The sequence below is a fragment of the Durio zibethinus genome, chromosome 13 (genome assembly GCF_047325235.1).
Source record: "Durio zibethinus cultivar Kanyao isolate XHJ-2024 chromosome 13, ASM4732523v1, whole genome shotgun sequence".
Taxonomy (NCBI): Eukaryota; Viridiplantae; Streptophyta; class Magnoliopsida; order Malvales; family Malvaceae; genus Durio; species Durio zibethinus.
In genome coordinates, this window is record NC_143174.1 from 23,348,595 (window position 1) to 23,354,654 (window position 6,060).

Below are 6,060 nucleotides of genomic sequence, written 5' to 3' on the forward strand. Positions count from 1 at the left end.
AATTTGTTACCATAGCGAGAAACTTGCTCTTGTATTTAGATTGAGGAAAAAGCCCCATGCAACAACACCGATTAAGATTATGAAGGACATTCATGTTTGTGATGATTGCCATGTGTTCATGAAGTTCGTGTCTAAAATTATGGGGAGGCTGATCATCTTGAGAGATTCAAACAGATTCTATCATTTTGTTGGCCAAAGTTGCTCCCGCAAGGATTATTGGCAATGAGCAGCCCAGGGACATCAGAAAATCAGCTGAGGAAAGGATATGGATATGGCTATGGTCTTGACTTTTGCATTTTCAGGCAACCTGTACTGGAAAGGGAGCATGCTGAGGAAAGGATATGGCTATGGTCTATGAAACTTATAGTAAAGAAAAGCTTCTATGGTTGTTTAAGAGAAGAGAGATCAAATATGCAGAGATTTTTTGGTGCCAATCCATGTATGGAAATTAACAGATTCTGATGTGACTTGAATGTAAAACAAAAAAAAAAACTTTAGTTTCTAGGAACTGCAATTTCCAAGGTCGGGTAGGATTTTTCACCATTATATTTACAAAACTCCATGTTTCCTTCTAATTTCTAAACATATGCAGACATATGTCAGAGCACCGCGGACCAGGCTAAACGTATACTAGGATGCTTGTTAGGCTCACTCCATAGAAAGAATGGGTTGAATTTCCCATTTTTGGTAGAGCAAGTGAGCCTACTGAAAACTATAAAACAATTTTGTTTTGCATATTGCTGTTCGTAATCTTAACTCTTCAACACCTATCAATGAGTTTGGTAAGTCCAGAAATATTTTCCCGGGCATCCTCAAGGCGAATGAAAAACCCACACTTCTAAAAGTTAAGTCAATAGCTAGACTGTTCCAATTTGACGCCATATTTGAGCAGAGCTGTGGGGTTGTTGAGTTGTAGCTTTGGGCTTTTGGATCACAAGAAAATGTTCTTACTTGGTCATTGGATTGGGTCAAGAATTCTCAAAGTACCAAACAAGCCTAACCTCACACTCCAATTCCTTCACTCTCTCCTGTCATTATTATCTTCATCATCAGACTGTTCCCCAGCTTACTTCCAGCCTCCCAGGCAAATATAATTGTTGACAAAATCCGGAAATTTTGGAGCAAGCAAACACCAATCAGTCTCTAACACATTACAAGGTTAACAGTAAAAAATTCCAATCAATTATGAGGTGAAAAATAACAAATGTAATAATATCAGTTGTCCATGTATGTTGAAGTAGAAATGATGTTGATTGTTTTAACGGAGAAAAAAAAGAGATGCATCAGCCAATGCCATAGATACAGTTCACATGGGATATCCCCAGTTCCTGTACCGGTGTCTCCTACTCCTACTTGACCCCGGAGTCATAGACCAGGCACAGCTAACGCATGAGACAAATTGGAATGGAACTTGTATTCATTTCAACCATACAAATTTCCTTGGTTTATCTTCCTTACATTGCAGATATCCATTGAAGGACAGAATTACAAAACTCATGTTTCACAACAACATCAAAATGTTGTCCTGACAGAAAAAAAAAAAAAGGTGGGGGACAGCCAATTTAGACTGTGGAGAAAATAACGTACATTCTTTTTTTTTTTTCTAATAAAATAAACCGCCCCACCACGTTCATCTTCACCCACATAACCCTCCTTTCTCTCCATGATAATCTATTCCACCCAAAGACAAAAGGGAAGCCAATTAAGCAAAACTCCAACAGTACGTGCGGGCTTTACCGGATTCCTGCTAGTGGGAGCGTGGCTGCTATTAAGAAACTTGGGGGGTCCCCTTGGAGCTTTCAAGCTTTCATATAGGAGATAGATTTTTGTTTAAGAATCTGTAGACGCCGCATATCCCCCAGGCCCCTCTTCTGTTCCTCGCCATTACACCAAGACAGCACCTAAACTTTTATGTGCAGGCTCTCATTTGTCTTCAAAAAAAAAAAATAATCAAACTTTGACCCCGTAATTGCCCAAGAAAAAAACTATGTACTATCACCACTACTACAACAACAACCAAAAAACCAAAGAGAAGAAATTAGTGGAGATTGTGATGTGACTCCGAATAATCTGATATATGAAAGATGGTTCTTTTGATTGATTAATTTATTTATCTTGGTGCATTTGAGGGGCCTACTAGGCTAGGCGGCAGGAATAGATATGGAAGATGGGAGGCAGTCATGGACGAGAAGTGGTAGCCCATTTCATATCTTCTGCTTTGCTGTATGGTTTATGTCAAATCTTTCAGGGAGGAATTGGCGATGGGGTCTATCATTTATGTAACTTCATTTATGTAACTTCCATGGTCGGTGACAAAGTCCATCACCAGATTCTGCAAATTCAAGCATACGGCTTTCGCATGCATCCTAATGAACGTAAGGAATCTAGTACTATATATATGGTAAAATCAGCTCAATATTTTAATTTAGTTTACATTATGCATTCGTATAATTTTGTTTTTATTGAAAACAAAATTACAGTTTTATCACCCACTTTTAACGTAATACGTTATCCACGCTTGAACTTAAATATTTTTTATATAAAATTATATATGTTGCAAATAAAAATTATAATTACAATTAAATAACTTTTAAATATTTATTAAATAGTACATGATCATGAAAGAAATCAATGAAATATTAAGTACAATCAAATTAACTTTTAAATATTCATTAAATAGTACATGTTTAGATAACTGGGTATTTTCTTAATAATTTATACATCTGTCAATGAAATCTTGGTTTAATAGTAAAGATGAAACCCTAGAATCATAAGATTTTATGTTTAAATTTTATTGTGTTTGTAGGTTTAATTATTTAATTAAATTATAATTTATTAATTGATTATTTAATGATGTAATAATTTATTAAATAAATGTTAATATTTTAAGTTTAATATTCAAATATATTCTCAATCTTTTATACAAAATAAATTTAAATTTTCAATATTTAACATGCAAATTAATTTATATTATTTTATTTTTATGTAAATAAATTCATAAACTTTCAAAATTAATGTAATTAAATAAATTTTTGTTAAATTAAACTAATTTTAATAGTTAATCCGGGGACATGGTAAGTGATATCCACGTGGTATTTTGCTAAAAAAATATCTTTTTTTTTTCAAATCTATAAAAGTTTTTTTTTTCTTTTGTCATTTCATTATCCTTTCTTAATAAACATAACATTTTCTCTAAAAAGAAAAACAAAGCTGACAAGTCTCCCCTAAACCCACATTCCGGCGCGGTTCGCTGCCGGCCCTGCTGTCGGCACAGATTAACTTCTAAAATTTTGCCGTAGCTTTTCCTCAGCCCACTGATCACAGATTCGAGCTTGGATTTCCCAAAATCAAACCACAAAATCCTAAATCTAAAGTTGAAGAAAGTTGAAGACCAAAACTTTAGAGCCCTGAAAATTTCTCCTCCAACGTCCGATTTGGCCCAAACCAAGATATGTTCTTCCCCTTCCTTCGATCTTCTTTTTTACTATTGCTGGTCGTCCTAAAATCTCCCCATCGTACATCGCCGCTACTCGTTCCGTCGACGGTGGTGGCTTCCTTCCCCCCTTTTCGTTTTGTTCCTCACCACCTCTTTCTTTCTAAATCCAAAAGCCCCAAATCCCAACGTTCGGCCACCTACTTTAGCTCTTGTTCCTTTGTTTTGGTGTTGTTTTTTTTTTTCTTTTTTGTTTTTTCGACGTTGCTTCTTTCTTAATCCAAGGGATGTGGAAACTTAAATATTAAATTAATATCTTATTATGAGTGTAATTTCAAAAAAAAATTACCGTATCCATGTGGAAACTTCTTACTCTAGTACTCTGTGACTATCAACATCATTTCTTTTACTGAATAAATAATGGCATAATTAAATCTATTATTATCAATGTTTTTGCTACAAAATAAAATAAAAAGATTAAGACAATATAAAAAAAAATTCAGTTTCCATGCTTCTAATGAACAAAAAAGAAAAACGCATTAACAAAATTTGGAAGAAATTAAAAAATCTAATTAAATCTATTATTATTAGTCTTATTACGACTTAAGTAAACATATTGAAAATGATGTAAAATTGAAATTAATTAGCTAAATAAACCAAAACTAATTAATTAATTAATCATATTGGCCAATTCACTTACTCCCTTGAAGGACAATTTGCACTTTGTCTGAAAAATCAGTTGATGTCATCGAACCATATGTAGGACCTACCAAACCTTTATCAAAACCAAGATTTTTTGTTTTGTCTTGGTTTTTTTTTTTTTTTTTTGATACGTGTCTCTCGTCATTTTCCAATTTAATTTAGCTATTGAGGTCCGTGTGGGGTTGAAGCTATCATTATTTGTCCATTGTTCGATGAGTCCGTATATACAAAATTATAAAAAAAAAAACAAAAAAAAAAACGAGAAACATGTGAATAAAACTCAACCTGGGAAGTTTCACTTTTTTTAATCTTTTTTTTCCCTGTAAAATAAATAAATAAATAAAAGAATATAAAAACATGAAATTAAGCAACATGTGCATATAAAGTTGATACAAATCTCAAGTGATTTTTTTAATAGGTTCTATATCTCAAATTATAAGTAATTTTTTGTAATTTATTTAATATTTTAATAATAATATTTTTATATTTAAATTCTATCAATGATTATTTATTAAAATTATTTTAAATACACGATCTATAATCATTTATCTTAAATTATCAAATATGATATATTTTACTTTAATTTAAAAGATTGAATAATATATTTATCTTCAAAACTTTTTTATAAAAAAAAATCATTTTTAATTTGTTTCTAAAAGAATAATGCCTTGATATATAGTATATAATTAGAGATAAAAAAAAAATGTTTACAATGATTGATGACATACATATAATTTTTGTTTAGACAGCAAAATTCAATGTCCAAAATAACAGTTACAACTTTGCTAAAGCAATTATAACAAAACAAAAGGCCTTTGATAATTATTGGATGCTTTTATCATAGATAAGCATCGATCAATTTCAAAGCAAATTGAATTATTACTTACTGCTTAGAGAAATATTTATACAAATCTAATGATGCCTTGTTGCCTTTGGCCTTTCTTTAAATGATATTTGGAGGTGTTACTATATACACGTGCTGTGACCATAGTGAGCCGACATTCACTGTTCATTTGTCATCTCCTGCCTCCTTTCAACGCCATCACTTCCCTTCAATGGATATTTGTGCCATTTTAGACAGTGACAGCTTATCTGTCACCACCCCCAAACCACTGTTCCCCGGCGGCGGCGAGGCCTCTCTTGTCGCCGCTTCATCATGGAACTACACCATGATTATCTCAAATTTGTTATATTTAATTGAGAAATAAGATGAATTTAAGAAAATGGGTTTAATTTGATGATCACCATAAATCGATTTACCAAAAGTGTTGCTGTCCATCAGTAAAACATAAGAGGACAGATTTAAAAAGAGGAAAGGGACACTTGGTGGAGTCCGAAATTGGTGAGAATTAATATGCTTTTCGTCTCGGATCGATTTGGATTAGTTGGCTGTCATTGAGTACTTGATTTTTTTTTTTTTTACGAGTTGTCTTTTGTCATTGCAAGTTTTGTAACAACAGGTGTTAAGGTTTCCTTGTCTAATCAGAAAAATTACTCGAACTCCCTGTTTAACAATGTCGGCCTAATTACTCAAATATTGCCTCATTGGAATGACATAATTAGCAAATTTTTTTTTTTGCCACAAATATAATTAATTACACTTGAAGATATATATATATATATATATGGTTCTATTTTTTTATAACACAATCAAAGTAATTTTAGATTTTAATAATGTTTAATTTTTTTTCTAAAAATTTTTAAGGTGTATTTAGACTTGATATATTTAAAATTTTACTATTGAAATGTTTTTTTTTTTTTATAAGAATCGAATTTTGATTTATATATATATATTTTGTTTTTTATCAACTGGACAATTAGCTTCGTTGATATATATATATAAATATATATAATACTCTAAATTGCAAATTATAACCTTTGCTTTTCTTTTTCTTTTTCTTGGATATTTGGACACATTCTTTAAA